At 50.7% G+C, this 20,579-nt stretch overlaps 8 non-coding genes across 8 annotated transcripts; all 8 read left to right on the forward strand.

The window, feature by feature from the left end:
• Positions 1–2,158: 2,158 nt before the first annotated feature.
• Trnaa-ugc lies at positions 2,159–2,231 on the forward strand. Its single transcript has one exon. It is a non-coding gene; the product is annotated as a tRNA-Ala (tRNA).
• Positions 2,232–2,647: 416 nt separating this feature from the next.
• Trnaa-agc lies at positions 2,648–2,720 on the forward strand. Its single transcript has one exon. It is a non-coding gene; the product is annotated as a tRNA-Ala (tRNA).
• Positions 2,721–6,574: 3,854 nt separating this feature from the next.
• Trnaa-ugc lies at positions 6,575–6,647 on the forward strand. The gene has a single exon. It is a non-coding gene; the product is annotated as a tRNA-Ala (tRNA).
• Positions 6,648–7,063: 416 nt separating this feature from the next.
• Trnaa-agc lies at positions 7,064–7,136 on the forward strand. The gene has a single exon. It is a non-coding gene; the product is annotated as a tRNA-Ala (tRNA).
• Positions 7,137–9,575: 2,439 nt separating this feature from the next.
• Positions 9,576–9,648, forward strand: Trnaa-ugc. Its single transcript has one exon. It is a non-coding gene; the product is annotated as a tRNA-Ala (tRNA).
• A 416-nt stretch (positions 9,649–10,064) lies between these two features.
• Positions 10,065–10,137, forward strand: Trnaa-agc. The gene has a single exon. It is a non-coding gene; the product is annotated as a tRNA-Ala (tRNA).
• Positions 10,138–14,715: 4,578 nt separating this feature from the next.
• Positions 14,716–14,788, forward strand: Trnaa-ugc. The gene has a single exon. It is a non-coding gene; the product is annotated as a tRNA-Ala (tRNA).
• A 416-nt stretch (positions 14,789–15,204) lies between these two features.
• Trnaa-agc lies at positions 15,205–15,277 on the forward strand. The gene has a single exon. It is a non-coding gene; the product is annotated as a tRNA-Ala (tRNA).
• The last annotated feature ends 5,302 nt before the right edge of the window (positions 15,278–20,579 follow it).

Raw genomic sequence — 20,579 nt, forward strand, 5'->3', positions numbered from 1 at the left:
TGACGTGCAGTCGGCTGCTACTGGTGTTGCTAGTTGTGACTGCTGATGACAGATGCCGTAGCAATCAATTCATGGAGTGAGTTGTATGTTTTGCGATACTCTGTCTCTGACAAGCAAGCAGAGGTGACATAGGCGCGAACACAGGAAGCTTGCAGCCCCTCGCTGCCTGCAGACACCGAACAGCCACACTAGGAGGGCGGCCTAAGTCGTCGGCGAAATGTGCTCATTCGCTTGTGTGCGACGTCAAGCTCTAAATAAGGCTGTCACTAGCGTGAGCGTTGCGTGAGCGTCGTGTAAAGTCGGAAAAATCGTCTGCGTGGGTGAGTGCCATGTTTGGGGAGCGTTTCGTAGTTTGCGCAGTGCAATGGAGACGCGGAAAGTTGTTGTGGCCCAGTCTTTTGCAGTTGGACGACAAGAGTGGTACACAGTAGTAAAGTGCGAGGCAGCGCCTCCAGAATTTTTAACACACCAACATGCGCACACTGCCATGCAAGTGGAATAATTCACAGCCAGAAAATGTGTCAAGGCAGATACGAGCCAACGATTAGCAGCCACAATTGGCAAGCGTGCTGTAATGCGCACGAAGCACCCTCCTCCCACCACTACACTTAATTTAGAAACAGTACAAGTGTTCCCATAAGATTCTCAAACCTATGTCGCAAAGATCAGCCTTGCGCCGAATTCACAAAAATCCCACTGCACATTCCAATTCTTGACGTGCAGTCGGCTGCTACTGGTGTTGCTAGTTGTGACTGCTGATGACAGATGCCGTAGCAATCAATTCATGGAGTGAGTTGTATGTTTTGCGATACTCTGTCTCTGACAAGCAAGCAGAGGTGACATAGGCGCGAACACAGGAAGCTTGCAGCCCCTCGCTGCCTGCAGACACCGAACAGCCACACTAGGAGGGCGGCCTAAGTCGTCGGCGAAATGTGCTCATTCGCTTGTGTGCGACGTCAAGCTCTAAATAAGGCTGTCACTAGCGTGAGCGTCGTGTAAAGTCGGAAAAGTCGTCTGCGTGGGTGAGTGCCATGTTTGGGGAGCGTTTCGTAGTTTGCGCAGTGCAATGGAGACGCGGAAAGTTGTTGTGGCCCAGTCTTTTGCAGTTGGACGACAAGAGTGGTACACAGTAGTAAAGTGCGAGGCAGCGCCTCCAGAATTTTTAACACACCAACATGCGCACACTGCCATGCAAGTGGAATAATTCACAGCCAGAAAATGTGTCAAGGCAGATACGAGCCAACGATTAGCAGCCACAATTGGCAAGCGTGCTGTAATGCGCACGAAGCACCCTCCTCCCACCACTACACTTAATTTAGAAACAGTACAAGTGTTCCCATAAGATTCTCAAACCTATGTCGCAAAGATCAGCCTTGCGCCGAATTCACAAAAATCCCACTGCACATTCCAATTCTTGACGTGCAGTCGGCTGCTACTGGTGTTGCTAGTTGTGACTGCTGATGACAGATGCCGTAGCAATCAATTCATGGAGTGAGTTGTATGTTTTGCGATACTCTGTCTCTGACAAGCAAGCAGAGGTGACATAGGCGCGAACACAGGAAGCTTGCAGCCCCTCGCTGCCTGCAGACACCGAACAGCCACACTAGGAGGGCGGCCTAAGTCGTCGGCGAAATGTGCTCATTCGCTTGTGTGCGACGTCAAGCTCTAAATAAGGCTGTCACTAGCGTGAGCGTCGTGTAAAGTCGGAAAAGTCGTCTGCGTGGGTGAGTGCCATGTTTGGGGAGCGTTTCGTAGTTTGCGCAGTGCAATGGAGACGCGGAAAGTTGTTGTGGCCCAGTCTTTTGCAGTTGGACGACAAGAGTGGTACACAGTAGTAAAGTGCGAGGCAGTGAGTTGGCATGAACAGTCGAGTGCACAATGGGTCTTCAGATGTGCTTGTTACCTCAGGTGCTGTGTGATTGTCGACATGGAGTGAAAACGGAGCAACTTGTGACTGTCCCTTCAATTTAAGACGTTAAAAACGGACGGAATTTGCAGTCGTAATACCAGAGCATCGAAACTACTTGGAACTCTTGCGTATGTGAACGTGTCCGCGCCTTTGTACTCTGGTCCCTTCACCCCTGCAAACCAACCAACCATCGCGTCCGTGCACATGAGAGTAGCAAAGAACGGAGAACAGCGCAGCTTGCTTGTGCTTGGGGGCGTAGCTCAGTTGGTAGAGCGTTCGCTTTGCATGTGATAGGTCCCGGGTTCAAGCCCCGGCGCCTCCATGTTTTGTGGTCAGTGCGTGGTAAGTGTTGGTCGCGGCGAGCCTAAAGACACGCAAGATGTTGCAAAGCCAGCGTCACAGACTCGTATACCGACGTAAGGAGAGCAAGACGTAAATGTGAGGACCGGCTGTTGTCGAGGTGTCATCGAGTGCAAATCTGCCTTAGGTATAACGGCCTAACCTCAATGAAGTCTAGAGAGTGGACAACACGTTCGTCTACCTCAGAGCGTTGGCCGAACGCTATTTTCGACGTCGTGCGTGCCACTTTGATTTTGGCCAACTACGATTCGATACAGAATGCAGGAAACCTGAAAGACACCCTCACGGACACATTGAGAGTAGTGTTTGTCAGCGGAATAATGGGAGTGCAAGGGTCTGTGTCATTGATGTGGCTGTATGTAGCGCAGTTCGTCAGCAGGGGGCGTAGCTCAGATGGTAGAGCGCTCGCTTAGCATGCGAGAGGTACTGGGATCGATACCCAGCGCCTCCAGAATTTTTAACACACCAACATGCGCACACTGCCATGCAAGTGGAATAATTCACAGCCAGAAAATGTGTCAAGGCAGATACGAGCCAACGATTAGCAGCCACAATTGGCAAGCGTGCTGTAATGCGCACGAAGCACCCTCCTCCCACCACTACACTTAATTTAGAAACAGTACAAGTGTTCCCATAAGATTCTCAAACCTATGTCGCAAAGATCAGCCTTGCGCCGAATTCACAAAAATCCCACTGCACATTCCAATTCTTGACGTGCAGTCGGCTGCTACTGGTGTTGCTAGTTGTGACTGCTGATGACAGATGCCGTAGCAATCAATTCATGGAGTGAGTTGTATGTTTTGCGATACTCTGTCTCTGACAAGCAAGCAGAGGTGACATAGGCGCGAACACAGGAAGCTTGCAGCCCCTCGCTGCCTGCAGACACCGAACAGCCACACTAGGAGGGCGGCCTAAGTCGTCGGCGAAATGTGCTCATTCGCTTGTGTGCGACGTCAAGCTCTAAATAAGGCTGTCACTAGCGTGAGCGTTGCGTGAGCGTCGTGTAAAGTCGGAAAAATCGTCTGCGTGGGTGAGTGCCATGTTTGGGGAGCGTTTCGTAGTTTGCGCAGTGCAATGGAGACGCGGAAAGTTGTTGTGGCCCAGTCTTTTGCAGTTGGACGACAAGAGTGGTACACAGTAGTAAAGTGCGAGGCAGCGCCTCCAGAATTTTTAACACACCAACATGCGCACACTGCCATGCAAGTGGAATAATTCACAGCCAGAAAATGTGTCAAGGCAGATACGAGCCAACGATTAGCAGCCACAATTGGCAAGCGTGCTGTAATGCGCACGAAGCACCCTCCTCCCACCACTACACTTAATTTAGAAACAGTACAAGTGTTCCCATAAGATTCTCAAACCTATGTCGCAAAGATCAGCCTTGCGCCGAATTCACAAAAATCCCACTGCACATTCCAATTCTTGACGTGCAGTCGGCTGCTACTGGTGTTGCTAGTTGTGACTGCTGATGACAGATGCCGTAGCAATCAATTCATGGAGTGAGTTGTATGTTTTGCGATACTCTGTCTCTGACAAGCAAGCAGAGGTGACATAGGCGCGAACACAGGAAGCTTGCAGCCCCTCGCTGCCTGCAGACACCGAACAGCCACACTAGGAGGGCGGCCTAAGTCGTCGGCGAAATGTGCTCATTCGCTTGTGTGCGACGTCAAGCTCTAAATAAGGCTGTCACTAGCGTGAGCGTCGTGTAAAGTCGGAAAAGTCGTCTGCGTGGGTGAGTGCCATGTTTGGGGAGCGTTTCGTAGTTTGCGCAGTGCAATGGAGACGCGGAAAGTTGTTGTGGCCCAGTCTTTTGCAGTTGGACGACAAGAGTGGTACACAGTAGTAAAGTGCGAGGCAGCGCCTCCAGAATTTTTAACACACCAACATGCGCACACTGCCATGCAAGTGGAATAATTCACAGCCAGAAAATGTGTCAAGGCAGATACGAGCCAACGATTAGCAGCCACAATTGGCAAGCGTGCTGTAATGCGCACGAAGCACCCTCCTCCCACCACTACACTTAATTTAGAAACAGTACAAGTGTTCCCATAAGATTCTCAAACCTATGTCGCAAAGATCAGCCTTGCGCCGAATTCACAAAAATCCCACTGCACATTCCAATTCTTGACGTGCAGTCGGCTGCTACTGGTGTTGCTAGTTGTGACTGCTGATGACAGATGCCGTAGCAATCAATTCATGGAGTGAGTTGTATGTTTTGCGATACTCTGTCTCTGACAAGCAAGCAGAGGTGACATAGGCGCGAACACAGGAAGCTTGCAGCCCCTCGCTGCCTGCAGACACCGAACAGCCACACTAGGAGGGCGGCCTAAGTCGTCGGCGAAATGTGCTCATTCGCTTGTGTGCGACGTCAAGCTCTAAATAAGGCTGTCACTAGCGTGAGCGTTGCGTGAGCGTCGTGTAAAGTCGGAAAAGTCGTCTGCGTGGGTGAGTGCCATGTTTGGGGAGCGTTTCGTAGTTTGCGCAGTGCAATGGAGACGCGGAAAGTTGTTGTGGCCCAGTCTTTTGCAGTTGGACGACAAGAGTGGTACACAGTAGTAAAGTGCGAGGCAGCGCCTCCAGAATTTTTAACACACCAACATGCGCACACTGCCATGCAAGTGGAATAATTCACAGCCAGAAAATGTGTCAAGGCAGATACGAGCCAACGATTAGCAGCCACAATTGGCAAGCGTGCTGTAATGCGCACGAAGCACCCTCCTCCCACCACTACACTTAATTTAGAAACAGTACAAGTGTTCCCATAAGATTCTCAAACCTATGTCGCAAAGATCAGCCTTGCGCCGAATTCACAAAAATCCCACTGCACATTCCAATTCTTGACGTGCAGTCGGCTGCTACTGGTGTTGCTAGTTGTGACTGCTGATGACAGATGCCGTAGCAATCAATTCATGGAGTGAGTTGTATGTTTTGCGATACTCTGTCTCTGACAAGCAAGCAGAGGTGACATAGGCGCGAACACAGGAAGCTTGCAGCCCCTCGCTGCCTGCAGACACCGAACAGCCACACTAGGAGGGCGGCCTAAGTCGTCGGCGAAATGTGCTCATTCGCTTGTGTGCGACGTCAAGCTCTAAATAAGGCTGTCACTAGCGTGAGCGTTGCGTGAGCGTCGTGTAAAGTCGGAATAGTCGTCTGCGTGGGTGAGTGCCATGTTTGGGGAGCGTTTCGTAGTTTGCGCAGTGCAATGGAGACGCGGAAAGTTGTTGTGGCCCAGTCTTTTGCAGTTGGACGACAAGAGTGGTACACAGTAGTAAAGTGCGAGGCAGCGCCTCCAGAATTTTTAACACACCAACATGCGCACACTGCCATGCAAGTGGAATAATTCACAGCCAGAAAATGTGTCAAGGCAGATACGAGCCAACGATTAGCAGCCACAATTGGCAAGCGTGCTGTAATGCGCACGAAGCACCCTCCTCCCACCACTACACTTAATTTAGAAACAGTACAAGTGTTCCCATAAGATTCTCAAACCTATGTCGCAAAGATCAGCCTTGCGCCGAATTCACAAAAATCCCACTGCACATTCCAATTCTTGACGTGCAGTCGGCTGCTACTGGTGTTGCTAGTTGTGACTGCTGATGACAGATGCCGTAGCAATCAATTCATGGAGTGAGTTGTATGTTTTGCGATACTCTGTCTCTGACAAGCAAGCAGAGGTGACATAGGCGCGAACACAGGAAGCTTGCAGCCCCTCGCTGCCTGCAGACACCGAACAGCCACACTAGGAGGGCGGCCTAAGTCGTCGGCGAAATGTGCTCATTCGCTTGTGTGCGACGTCAAGCTCTAAATAAGGCTGTCACTAGCGTGAGCGTTGCGTGAGCGTCGTGTAAAGTCGGAAAAGTCGTCTGCGTGGGTGAGTGCCATGTTTGGGGAGCGTTTCGTAGTTTGCGCAGTGCAATGGAGACGCGGAAAGTTGTTGTGGCCCAGTCTTTTGCAGTTGGACGACAAGAGTGGTACACAGTAGTAAAGTGCGAGGCAGTGAGTTGGCATGAACAGTCGAGTGCACAATGGGTCTTCAGATGTGCTTGTTACCTCAGGTGCTGTGTGATTGTCGACATGGAGTGAAAACGGAGCAACTTGTGACTGTCCCTTCAATTTAAGACGTTAAAAACGGACGGAATTTGCAGTCGTAATACCAGAGCATCGAAACTACTTGGAACTCTTGCGTATGTGAACGTGTCCGCGCCTTTGTACTCTGGTCCCTTCACCCCTGCAAACCAACCAACCATCGCGTCCGTGCACATGAGAGTAGCAAAGAACGGAGAACAGCGCAGCTTGCTTGTGCTTGGGGGCGTAGCTCAGTTGGTAGAGCGTTCGCTTTGCATGTGATAGGTCCCGGGTTCAAGCCCCGGCGCCTCCATGTTTTGTGGTCAGTGCGTGGTAAGTGTTGGTCGCGGCGAGCCTAAAGACACGCAAGATGTTGCAAAGCCAGCGTCACAGACTCGTATACCGACGTAAGGAGAGCAAGACGTAAATGTGAGGACCGGCTGTTATCGAGGTGTCATCGAGTGCAAATCTGCCTTAGGTATAACGGCCTAACCTCAATGAAGTCTAGAGAGTGGACAACACGTTCGTCTACCTCAGAGCGTTGGCCGAACGCTATTTTCGACGTCGTGCGTGCCACTTTGATTTTGGCCAACTACGATTCGATACAGAATGCAGGAAACCTGAAAGACACCCTCACGGACACATTGAGAGTAGTGTTTGTCAGCGGAATAATGGGAGTGCAAGGGTCTGTGTCATTGATATGGCTGTATGTAGCGCAGTTCGTCAGCAGGGGGCGTAGCTCAGATGGTAGAGCGCTCGCTTAGCATGCGAGAGGTACTGGGATCGATACCCAGCGCCTCCAGAATTTTTAACACACCAACATGCGCACACTGCCATGCAAGTGGAATAATTCACAGCCAGAAAATGTGTCAAGGCAGATACGAGCCAACGATTAGCAGCCACAATTGGCAAGCGTGCTGTAATGCGCACGAAGCACCCTCCTCCCACCACTACACTTAATTTAGAAACAGTACAAGTGTTCCCATAAGATTCTCAAACCTATGTCGCAAAGATCAGCCTTGCGCCGAATTCACAAAAATCCCACTGCACATTCCAATTCTTGACGTGCAGTCGGCTGCTACTGGTGTTGCTAGTTGTGACTGCTGATGACAGATGCCGTAGCAATCAATTCATGGAGTGAGTTGTATGTTTTGCGATACTCTGTCTCTGACAAACAAGCAGAGGTGACATAGGCGCGAACACAGGAAGCTTGCAGCCCCTCGCTGCCTGCAGACACCGAACAGCCACACTAGGAGGGCGGCCTAAGTCGTCGGCGAAATGTGCTCATTCGCTTGTGTGCGACGTCAAGCTCTAAATAAGGCTGTCACTAGCGTGAGCGTTGCGTGAGCGTCGTGTAAAGTCGGAAAAATCGTCTGCGTGGGTGAGTGCCATGTTTGGGGAGCGTTTCGTAGTTTGCGCAGTGCAATGGAGACGCGGAAAGTTGTTGTGGCCCAGTCTTTTGCAGTTGGACGACAAGAGTGGTACACAGTAGTAAAGTGCGAGGCAGCGCCTCCAGAATTTCTAACACACCAACATGCGCACACTGCCATGCAAGTGGAATAATTCACAGCCAGAAAATGTGTCAAGGCAGATACGAGCCAACGATTAGCAGCCACAATTGGCAAGCGTGCTGTAATGCGCACGAAGCACCCTCCTCCCACCACTACACTTAATTTAGAAACAGTACAAGTGTTCCCATAAGATTCTCAAACCTATGTCGCAAAGATCAGCCTTGCGCCGAATTCACAAAAATCCCACTGCACATTCCAATTCTTGACGTGCAGTCGGCTGCTACTGGTGTTGCTAGTTGTGACTGCTGATGACAGATGCCGTAGCAATCAATTCATGGAGTGAGTTGTATGTTTTGCGATACTCTGTCTCTGACAAGCAAGCAGAGGTGACATAGGCGCGAACACAGGAAGCTTGCAGCCCCTCGCTGCCTGCAGACACCGAACAGCCACACTAGGAGGGCGGCCTAAGTCGTCGGCGAAATGTGCTCATTCGCTTGTGTGCGACGTCAAGCTCTAAATAAGGCTGTCACTAGCGTGAGCGTTGCGTGAGCGTCGTGTAAAGTCGGAAAAGTCGTCTGCGTGGGTGAGTGCCATGTTTGGGGAGCGTTTCGTAGTTTGCGCAGTGCAATGGAGACGCGGAAAGTTGTTGTGGCCCAGTCTTTTGCAGTTGGACGACAAGAGTGGTACACAGTAGTAAAGTGCGAGGCAGCGCCTCCAGAATTTTTAACACACCAACATGCGCACACTGCCATGCAAGTGGAATAATTCACAGCCAGAAAATGTGTCAAGGCAGATACGAGCCAACGATTAGCAGCCACAATTGGCAAGCGTGCTGTAATGCGCACGAAGCACCCTCCTCCCACCACTACACTTAATTTAGAAACAGTACAAGTGTTCCCATAAGATTCTCAAACCTATGTCGCAAAGATCAGCCTTGCGCCGAATTCACAAAAATCCCACTGCACATTCCAATTCTTGACGTGCAGTCGGCTGCTACTGGTGTTGCTAGTTGTGACTGCTGATGACAGATGCCGTAGCAATCAATTCATGGAGTGAGTTGTATGTTTTGCGATACTCTGTCTCTGACAAGCAAGCAGAGGTGACATAGGCGCGAACACAGGAAGCTTGCAGCCCCTCGCTGCCTGCAGACACCGAACAGCCACACTAGGAGGGCGGCCTAAGTCGTCGGCGAAATGTGCTCATTCGCTTGTGTGCGACGTCAAGCTCTAAATAAGGCTGTCACTAGCGTGAGCGTTGCGTGAGCGTCGTGTAAAGTCGGAAAAGTCGTCTGCGTGGGTGAGTGCCATGTTTGGGGAGCGTTTCGTAGTTTGCGCAGTGCAATGGAGACGCGGAAAGTTGTTGTGGCCCAGTCTTTTGCAGTTGGACGACAAGAGTGGTACACAGTAGTAAAGTGCGAGGCAGTGAGTTGGCATGAACAGTCGAGTGCACAATGGGTCTTCAGATGTGCTTGTTACCTCAGGTGCTGTGTGATTGTCGACATGGAGTGAAAACGGAGCAACTTGTGACTGTCCCTTCAATTTAAGACGTTAAAAACGGACGGAATTTGCAGTCGTAATACCAGAGCATCGAAACTACTTGGAACTCTTGCGTATGTGAACGTGTCCGCGCCTTTGTACTCTGGTCCCTTCACCCCTGCAAACCAACCAACCATCGCGTCCGTGCACATGAGAGTAGCAAAGAACGGAGAACAGCGCAGCTTGGTTGTGCTTGGGGGCGTAGCTCAGTTGGTAGAGCGTTCGCTTTGCATGTGATAGGTCCCGGGTTCAAGCCCCGGCGCCTCCATGTTTTGTGGTCAGTGCGTGGTAAGTGTTGGTCGCGGCGAGCCTAAAGACACGCAAGATGTTGCAAAGCCAGCGTCACAGACTCGTATACCGACGTAAGGAGAGCAAGACGTAAATGTGAGGACCGGCTGTTGTCGAGGTGTCATCGAGTGCAAATCTGCCTTAGGTATAACGGCCTAACCTCAATGAAGTCTAGAGAGTGGACAACACGTTCGTCTACCTCAGAGCGTTGGCCGAACGCTATTTTCGACGTCGTGCGTGCCACTTTGATTTTGGCCAACTACGATTCGATACAGAATGCAGGAAACCTGAAAGACACCCTCACGGACACATTGAGAGTAGTGTTTGTCAGCGGAATAATGGGAGTGCAAGGGTCTGTGTCATTGATATGGCTGTATGTAGCGCAGTTCGTCAGCAGGGGGCGTAGCTCAGATGGTAGAGCGCTCGCTTAGCATGCGAGAGGTACTGGGATCGATACCCAGCGCCTCCAGAATTTTTAACACACCAACATGCGCACACTGCCATGCAAGTGGAATAATTCACAGCCAGAAAATGTGTCAAGGCAGATACGAGCCAACGATTAGCAGCCACAATTGGCAAGCGTGCTGTAATGCGCACGAAGCACCCTCCTCCCACCACTACACTTAATTTAGAAACAGTACAAGTGTTCCCATAAGATTCTCAAACCTATGTCGCAAAGATCAGCCTTGCGCCGAATTCACAAAAATCCCACTGCACATTCCAATTCTTGACGTGCAGTCGGCTGCTACTGGTGTTGCTAGTTGTGACTGCTGATGACAGATGCCGTAGCAATCAATTCATGGAGTGAGTTGTATGTTTTGCGATACTCTGTCTCTGACAAGCAAGCAGAGGTGACATAGGCGCGAACACAGGAAGCTTGCAGCCCCTCGCTGCCTGCAGACACCGAACAGCCACACTAGGAGGGCGGCCTAAGTCGTCGGCGAAATGTGCTCATTCGCTTGTGTGCGACGTCAAGCTCTAAATAAGGCTGTCACTAGCGTGAGCGTTGCGTGAGCGTCGTGTAAAGTCGGAAAAATCGTCTGCGTGGGTGAGTGCCATGTTTGGGGAGCGTTTCGTAGTTTGCGCAGTGCAATGGAGACGCGGAAAGTTGTTGTGGCCCAGTCTTTTGCAGTTGGACGACAAGAGTGGTACACAGTAGTAAAGTGCGAGGCAGCGCCTCCAGAATTTTTAACACACCAACATGCGCACACTGCCATGCAAGTGGAATAATTCACAGCCAGAAAATGTGTCAAGGCAGATACGAGCCAACGATTAGCAGCCACAATTGGCAAGCGTGCTGTAATGCGCACGAAGCACCCTCCTCCCACCACTACACTTAATTTAGAAACAGTACAAGTGTTCCCATAAGATTCTCAAACCTATGTCGCAAAGATCAGCCTTGCGCCGAATTCACAAAAATCCCACTGCACATTCCAATTCTTGACGTGCAGTCGGCTGCTACTGGTGTTGCTAGTTGTGACTGCTGATGACAGATGCCGTAGCAATCAATTCATGGAGTGAGTTGTATGTTTTGCGATACTCTGTCTCTGACAAGCAAGCAGAGGTGACATAGGCGCGAACACAGGAAGCTTGCAGCCCCTCGCTGCCTGCAGACACCGAACAGCCACACTAGGAGGGCGGCCTAAGTCGTCGGCGAAATGTGCTCATTCGCTTGTGTGCGACGTCAAGCTCTAAATAAGGCTGTCACTAGCGTGAGCGTTGCGTGAGCGTCGTGTAAAGTCGGAAAAGTCGTCTGCGTGGGTGAGTGCCATGTTTGGGGAGCGTTTCGTAGTTTGCGCAGTGCAATGGAGACGCGGAAAGTTGTTGTGGCCCAGTCTTTTGCAGTTGGACGACAAGAGTGGTACACAGTAGTAAAGTGCGAGGCAGCGCCTCCAGAATTTTTAACACACCAACATGCGCACACTGCCATGCAAGTGGAATAATTCACAGCCAGAAAATGTGTCAAGGCAGATACGAGCCAACGATTAGCAGCCACAATTGGCAAGCGTGCTGTAATGCGCACGAAGCACCCTCCTCCCACCACTACACTTAATTTAGAAACAGTACAAGTGTTCCCATAAGATTCTCAAACCTATGTCGCAAAGATCAGCCTTGCGCCGAATTCACAAAAATCCCACTGCACATTCCAATTCTTGACGTGCAGTCGGCTGCTACTGGTGTTGCTAGTTGTGACTGCTGATGACAGATGCCGTAGCAATCAATTCATGGAGTGAGTTGTATGTTTTGCGATACTCTGTCTCTGACAAGCAAGCAGAGGTGACATAGGCGCGAACACAGGAAGCTTGCAGCCCCTCGCTGCCTGCAGACACCGAACAGCCACACTAGGAGGGCGGCCTAAGTCGTCGGCGAAATGTGCTCATTCGCTTGTGTGCGACGTCAAGCTCTAAATAAGGCTGTCACTAGCGTGAGCGTTGCGTGAGCGTCGTGTAAAGTCGGAAAAGTCGTCTGCGTGGGTGAGTGCCATGTTTGGGGAGCGTTTCGTAGTTTGCGCAGTGCAATGGAGACGCGGAAAGTTGTTGTGGCCCAGTCTTTTGCAGTTGGACGACAAGAGTGGTACACAGTAGTAAAGTGCGAGGCAGCGCCTCCAGAATTTTTAACACACCAACATGCGCACACTGCCATGCAAGTGGAATAATTCACAGCCAGAAAATGTGTCAAGGCAGATACGAGCCAACGATTAGCAGCCACAATTGGCAAGCGTGCTGTAATGCGCACGAAGCACCCTCCTCCCACCACTACACTTAATTTAGAAACAGTACAAGTGTTCCCATAAGATTCTCAAACCTATGTCGCAAAGATCAGCCTTGCGCCGAATTCACAAAAATCCCACTGCACATTCCAATTCTTGACGTGCAGTCGGCTGCTACTGGTGTTGCTAGTTGTGACTGCTGATGACAGATGCCGTAGCAATCAATTCATGGAGTGAGTTGTATGTTTTGCGATACTCTGTCTCTGACAAGCAAGCAGAGGTGACATAGGCGCGAACACAGGAAGCTTGCAGCCCCTCGCTGCCTGCAGACACCGAACAGCCACACTAGGAGGGCGGCCTAAGTCGTCGGCGAAATGTGCTCATTCGCTTGTGTGCGACGTCAAGCTCTAAATAAGGCTGTCACTAGCGTGAGCGTTGCGTGAGCGTCGTGTAAAGTCGGAAAAATCGTCTGCGTGGGTGAGTGCCATGTTTGGGGAGCGTTTCGTAGTTTGCGCAGTGCAATGGAGACGCGGAAAGTTGTTGTGGCCCAGTCTTTTGCAGTTGGACGACAAGAGTGGTACACAGTAGTAAAGTGCGAGGCAGCGCCTCCAGAATTTTTAACACACCAACATGCGCACACTGCCATGCAAGTGGAATAATTCACAGCCAGAAAATGTGTCAAGGCAGATACGAGCCAACGATTAGCAGCCACAATTGGCAAGCGTGCTGTAATGCGCACGAAGCACCCTCCTCCCACCACTACACTTAATTTAGAAACAGTACAAGTGTTCCCATAAGATTCTCAAACCTATGTCGCAAAGATCAGCCTTGCGCCGAATTCACAAAAATCCCACTGCACATTCCAATTCTTGACGTGCAGTCGGCTGCTACTGGTGTTGCTAGTTGTGACTGCTGATGACAGATGCCGTAGCAATCAATTCATGGAGTGAGTTGTATGTTTTGCGATACTCTGTCTCTGACAAGCAAGCAGAGGTGACATAGGCGCGAACACAGGAAGCTTGCAGCCCCTCGCTGCCTGCAGACACCGAACAGCCACACTAGGAGGGCGGCCTAAGTCGTCGGCGAAATGTGCTCATTCGCTTGTGTGCGACGTCAAGCTCTAAATAAGGCTGTCACTAGCGTGAGCGTTGCGTGAGCGTCGTGTAAAGTCGGAAAAGTCGTCTGCGTGGGTGAGTGCCATGTTTGGGGAGCGTTTCGTAGTTTGCGCAGTGCAATGGAGACGCGGAAAGTTGTTGTGGCCCAGTCTTTTGCAGTTGGACGACAAGAGTGGTACACAGTAGTAAAGTGCGAGGCAGCGCCTCCAGAATTTTTAACACACCAACATGCGCACACTGCCATGCAAGTGGAATAATTCACAGCCAGAAAATGTGTCAAGGCAGATACGAGCCAACGATTAGCAGCCACAATTGGCAAGCGTGCTGTAATGCGCACGAAGCACCCTCCTCCCACCACTACACTTAATTTAGAAACAGTACAAGTGTTCCCATAAGATTCTCAAACCTATGTCGCAAAGATCAGCCTTGCGCCGAATTCACAAAAATCCCACTGCACATTCCAATTCTTGACGTGCAGTCGGCTGCTACTGGTGTTGCTAGTTGTGACTGCTGATGACAGATGCCGTAGCAATCAATTCATGGAGTGAGTTGTATGTTTTGCGATACTCTGTCTCTGACAAGCAAGCAGAGGTGACATAGGCGCGAACACAGGAAGCTTGCAGCCCCTCGCTGCCTGCAGACACCGAACAGCCACACTAGGAGGGCGGCCTAAGTCGTCGGCGAAATGTGCTCATTCGCTTGTGTGCGACGTCAAGCTCTAAATAAGGCTGTCACTAGCGTGAGCGTTGCGTGAGCGTCGTGTAAAGTCGGAAAAGTCGTCTGCGTGGGTGAGTGCCATGTTTGGGGAGCGTTTCGTAGTTTGCGCAGTGCAATGGAGACGCGGAAAGTTGTTGTGGCCCAGTCTTTTGCAGTTGGACGACAAGAGTGGTACACAGTAGTAAAGTGCGAGGCAGTGAGTTGGCATGAACAGTCGAGTGCACAATGGGTCTTCAGATGTGCTTGTTACCTCAGGTGCTGTGTGATTGTCGACATGGAGTGAAAACGGAGCAACTTGTGACTGTCCCTTCAATTTAAGACGTTAAAAACGGACGGAATTTGCAGTCGTAATACCAGAGCATCGAAACTACTTGGAACTCTTGCGTATGTGAACGTGTCCGCGCCTTTGTACTCTGGTCCCTTCACCCCTGCAAACCAACCAACCATCGCGTCCGTGCACATGAGAGTAGCAAAGAACGGAGAACAGCGCAGCTTGGTTGTGCTTGGGGGCGTAGCTCAGTTGGTAGAGCGTTCGCTTTGCATGTGATAGGTCCCGGGTTCAAGCCCCGGCGCCTCCATGTTTTGTGGTCAGTGCGTGGTAAGTGTTGGTCGCGGCGAGCCTAAAGACACGCAAGATGTTGCAAAGCCAGCGTCACAGACTCGTATACCGACGTAAGGAGAGCAAGACGTAAATGTGAGGACCGGCTGTTGTCGAGGTGTCATCGAGTGCAAATCTGCCTTAGGTATAACGGCCTAACCTCAATGAAGTCTAGAGAGTGGACAACACGTTCGTCTACCTCAGAGCGTTGGCCGAACGCTATTTTCGACGTCGTGCGTGCCACTTTGATTTTGGCCAACTACGATTCGATACAGAATGCAGGAAACCTGAAAGACACCCTCACGGACACATTGAGAGTAGTGTTTGTCAGCGGAATAATGGGAGTGCAAGGGTCTGTGTCATTGATATGGCTGTATGTAGCGCAGTTCGTCAGCAGGGGGCGTAGCTCAGATGGTAGAGCGCTCGCTTAGCATGCGAGAGGTACTGGGATCGATACCCAGCGCCTCCAGAATTTTTAACACACCAACATGCGCACACTGCCATGCAAGTGGAATAATTCACAGCCAGAAAATGTGTCAAGGCAGATACGAGCCAACGATTAGCAGCCACAATTGGCAAGCGTGCTGTAATGCGCACGAAGCACCCTCCTCCCACCACTACACTTAATTTAGAAACAGTACAAGTGTTCCCATAAGATTCTCAAACCTATGTCGCAAAGATCAGCCTTGCGCCGAATTCACAAAAATCCCACTGCACATTCCAATTCTTGACGTGCAGTCGGCTGCTACTGGTGTTGCTAGTTGTGACTGCTGATGACAGATGCCGTAGCAATCAATTCATGGAGTGAGTTGTATGTTTTGCGATACTCTGTCTCTGACAAGCAAGCAGAGGTGACATAGGCGCGAACACAGGAAGCTTGCAGCCCCTCGCTGCCTGCAGACACCGAACAGCCACACTAGGAGGGCGGCCTAAGTCGTCGGCGAAATGTGCTCATTCGCTTGTGTGCGACGTCAAGCTCTAAATAAGGCTGTCACTAGCGTGAGCGTTGCGTGAGCGTCGTGTAAAGTCGGAAAAATCGTCTGCGTGGGTGAGTGCCATGTTTGGGGAGCGTTTCGTAGTTTGCGCAGTGCAATGGAGACGCGGAAAGTTGTTGTGGCCCAGTCTTTTGCAGTTGGACGACAAGAGTGGTACACAGTAGTAAAGTGCGAGGCAGCGCCTCCAGAATTTTTAACACACCAACATGCGCACACTGCCATGCAAGTGGAATAATTCACAGCCAGAAAATGTGTCAAGGCAGATACGAGCCAACGATTAGCAGCCACAATTGGCAAGCGTGCTGTAATGCGCACGAAGCACCCTCCTCCCACCACTACACTTAATTTAGAAACAGTACAAGTGTTCCCATAAGATTCTCAAACCTATGTCGCAAAGATCAGCCTTGCGCCGAATTCACAAAAATCCCACTGCACATTCCAATTCTTGACGTGCAGTCGGCTGCTACTGGTGTTGCTAGTTGTGACTGCTGATGACAGATGCCGTAGCAATCAATTCATGGAGTGAGTTGTATGTTTTGCGATACTCTGTCTCTGACAAGCAAGCAGAGGTGACATAGGCGCGAACACAGGAAGCTTGCAGCCCCTCGCTGCCTGCAGACACCGAACAGCCACACTAGGAGGGCGGCCTAAGTCGTCGGCGAAATGTGCTCATTCGCTTGTGTGCGACGTCAAGCTCTAAATAAGGCTGTCACTAGCGTGAGCGTTGCGTGAGCGTCGTGTAAAGTCGGAAAAGTCGTCTGCGTGGGTGAGTGCCATGTTTGGGGAGCGTTTCGTAGTTTGCGCAGTGCAATGGAGACGCGGAAAGTTGTTGTGGCCCAGTCTTTTGCAGTTGGACGACAAGAGTGGTACACAGTAGTAAAGTGCGAGGCAGCGCCTCCAGAATTTTTAACACACCAACATGCGCACACTGCCATGCAAGTGGAATAATTCACAGCCAGAAAATGTGTCAAGGCAGATACGAGCCAACGATTAGCAGCCACAATTGGCAAGCGTGCTGTAATGCGCACGAAGCACCCTCCTCCCACCACTACACTTAATTTAGAAACAGTACAAGTGTTCCCATAAGATTCTCAAACCTATGTCGCAAAGATCAGCCTTGCGCCGAATTCACAAAAATCCCACTGCACATTCCAATTCTTGACGTGCAGTCGGCTGCTACTGGTGTTGCTAGTTGTGACTGCTGATGACAGATGCCGTAGCAATCAATTCATGGAGTGAGTTGTATGTTTTGCGATACTCTGTCTCTGACAAGCAAGCAGAGGTGACATAGGCGCGAACACAGGAAGCTTGCAGCCCCTCGCTGCCTGCAGACACCGAACAGCCACACTAGGAGGGCGGCCTAAGTCGTCGGCGAAATGTGCTCATTCGCTTGTGTGCGACGTCAAGCTCTAAATAAGGCTGTCACTAGCGTGAGCGTTGCGTGAGCGTCGTGTAAAGTCGGAAAAGTCGTCTGCGTGGGTGAGTGCCATGTTTGGGGAGCGTTTCGTAGTTTGCGCAGTGCAATGGAGACGCGGAAAGTTGTTGTGGCCCAGTCTTTTGCAGTTGGACGACAAGAGTGGTACACAGTAGTAAAGTGCGAGGCAGCGCCTCCAGAATTTTTAACACACCAACATGCGCACACTGCCATGCAAGTGGAATAATTCACAGCCAGAAAATGTGTCAAGGCAGATACGAGCCAACGATTAGCAGCCACAATTGGCAAGCGTGCTGTAATGCGCACGAAGCACCCTCCTCCCACCACTACACTTAATTTAGAAACAGTACAAGTGTTCCCATAAGATTCTCAAACCTATGTCGCAAAGATCAGCCTTGCGCCGAATTCACAAAAATCCCACTGCACATTCCAATTCTTGACGTGCAGTCGGCTGCTACTGGTGTTGCTAGTTGTGACTGCTGATGACAGATGCCGTAGCAATCAATTCATGGAGTGAGTTGTATGTTTTGCGATACTCTGTCTCTGACAAGCAAGCAGAGGTGACATAGGCGCGAACACAGGAAGCTTGCAGCCCCTCGCTGCCTGCAGACACCGAACAGCCACACTAGGAGGGCGGCCTAAGTCGTCGGCGAAATGTGCTCATTCGCTTGTGTGCGACGTCAAGCTCTAAATAAGGCTGTCACTAGCGTGAGCGTTGCGTGAGCGTCGTGTAAAGTCGGAAAAATCGTCTGCGTGGGTGAGTGCCATGTTTGGGGAGCGTTTCGTAGTTTGCGCAGTGCAATGGAGACGCGGAAAGTTGTTGTGGCCCAGTCTTTTGCAGTTGGACGACAAGAGTGGTACACAGTAGTAAAGTGCGAGGCAGCGCCTCCAGAATTTTTAACACACCAACATGCGCACACTGCCATGCAAGTGGAATAATTCACAGCCAGAAAATGTGTCAAGGCAGATACGAGCCAACGATTAGCAGCCACAATTGGCAAGCGTGCTGTAATGCGCACGAAGCACCCTCCTCCCACCACTACACTTAATTTAGAAACAGTACAAGTGTTCCCATAAGATTCTCAAACCTATGTCGCAAAGATCAGCCTTGCGCCGAATTCACAAAAATCCCACTGCACATTCCAATTCTTGACGTGCAGTCGGCTGCTACTGGTGTTGCTAGTTGTGACTGCTGATGACAGATGCCGTAGCAATCAATTCATGGAGTGAGTTGTATGTTTTGCGATACTCTGTCTCTGACAAGCAAGCAGAGGTGACATAGGCGCGAACACAGGAAGCTTGCAGCCCCTCGCTGCCTGCAGACACCGAACAGCCACACTAGGAGGGCGGCCTAAGTCGTCGGCGAAATGTGCTCATTCGCTTGTGTGCGACGTCAAGCTCTAAATAAGGCTGTCACTAGCGTGAGCGTTGCGTGAGCGTCGTGTAAAGTCGGAAAAATCGTCTGCGTGGGTGAGTGCCATGTTTGGGGAGCGTTTCGTAGTTTGCGCAGTGCAATGGAGACGCGGAAAGTTGTTGTGGCCCAGTCTTTTGCAGTTGGACGACAAGAGTGGTACACAGTAGTAAAGTGCGAGGCAGCGCCTCCAGAATTTTTAACACACCAACATGCGCACACTGCCATGCAAGTGGAATAATTCACAGCCAGAAAATGTGTCAAGGCAGATACGAGCCAACGATTAGCAGCCACAATTGGCAAGCGTGCTGTAATGCGCACGAAGCACCCTCCTCCCACCACTACACTTAATTTAGAAACAGTACAAGTGTTCCCATAAGATTCTCAAACCTATGTCGCAAAGATCAGCCTTGCGCCGAATTCACAAAAATCCCACTGCACATTCCAATTCTTGACGTGCAGTCGGCTGCTACTGGTGTTGCTAGTTGTGACTGCTGATGACAGATGCCGTAGCAATCAATTCATGGAGTGAGTTGTATGTTTTGCGATACTCTGTCTCTGACAAGCAAGCAGAGGTGACATAGGCGCGAACACAGGAAGCTTGCAGCCCCTCGCTGCCTGCAGACACCGAACAGCCACACTAGGAGGGCGGCCTAAGTCGTCGGCGAAATGTGCTCATTCGCTTGTGTGCGACGTCAAGCTCTAAATAAGGCTGTCACTAGCGTGAGCGTTGCGTGAGCGTCGTGTAAAGTCGGAAAAGTCGTCTGCGTGGGTGAGTGCCATGTTTGGGGAGCGTTTCGTAGTTTGCGCAGTGCAATGGAGACGCGGAAAGTTGTTGTGGCCCAGTCTTTTGCAGTTGGACGACAAGAGTGGTACACAGTAGTAAAGTGCGAGGCAGCGCCTCCAGAATTTTTAACACACCAACATGCGCACACTGCCATGCAAGTGGAATAATTCACAGCCAGAAAATGTGTCAAGGCAGATACGAGCCAACGATTAGCAGCCACAATTGGCAAGCGTGCTGTAATGCGCACGAAGCACCCTCCTCCCACCACTACACTTAATTTAGAAACAGTACAAGTGTTCCCATAAGATTCTCAAACCTATGTCGCAAAGATCAGCCTTGCGCCGAATTCACAAAAATCCCACTGCACATTCCAATTCTTGACGTGCAGTCGGCTGCTACTGGTGTTGCTAGTTGTGACTGCTGATGACAGATGCCGTAGCAATCAATTCATGGAGTGAGTTGTATGTTTTGCGATACTCTGTCTCTGACAAGCAAGCAGAGGTGACATAGGCGCGAACACAGGAAGCTTGCAGCCCCTCGCTGCCTGCAGACACCGAACAGCCACACTAGGAGGGCGGCCTAAGTCGTCGGCGAAATGTGCTCATTCGCTTGTGTGCGACGTCAAGCTCTAAATAAGGCTGTCACTAGCGTGAGCGTTGCGTGAGCGTCGTGTAAAGTCGGAAAAGTCGTCTGCGTGGGTGAGTGCCATGTTTGGGGAGCGTTTCGTAGTTTGCGCAGTGCAATGGAGACGCGGAAAGTTGTTGTGGCCCAGTCTTTTGCAGTTGGACGACAAGAGTGGTACACAGTAGTAAAGTGCGAGGCAGCGCCTCCAGAATTTTTAACACACCAACATGCGCACACTGCCATGCAAGTGGAATAATTCACAGCCAGAAAATGTGTCAAGGCAGATACGAGCCAACGATTAGCAGCCACAATTGGCAAGCGTGCTGTAATGCGCACGAAGCACCCTCCTCCCACCACTACACTTAATTTAGAAACAGTACAAGTGTTCCCATAAGATTCTCAAACCTATGTCGCAAAGATCAGCCTTGCGCCGAATTCACAAAAATCCCACTGCACATTCCAATTCTTGACGTGCAGTCGGCTGCTACTGGTGTTGCTAGTTGTGACTGCTGATGACAG

The sequence above is a fragment of the Schistocerca americana genome, unplaced genomic scaffold, assembly GCF_021461395.2.
Source record: "Schistocerca americana isolate TAMUIC-IGC-003095 unplaced genomic scaffold, iqSchAmer2.1 HiC_scaffold_247, whole genome shotgun sequence".
Taxonomy (NCBI): domain Eukaryota; kingdom Metazoa; phylum Arthropoda; class Insecta; order Orthoptera; family Acrididae; genus Schistocerca; species Schistocerca americana.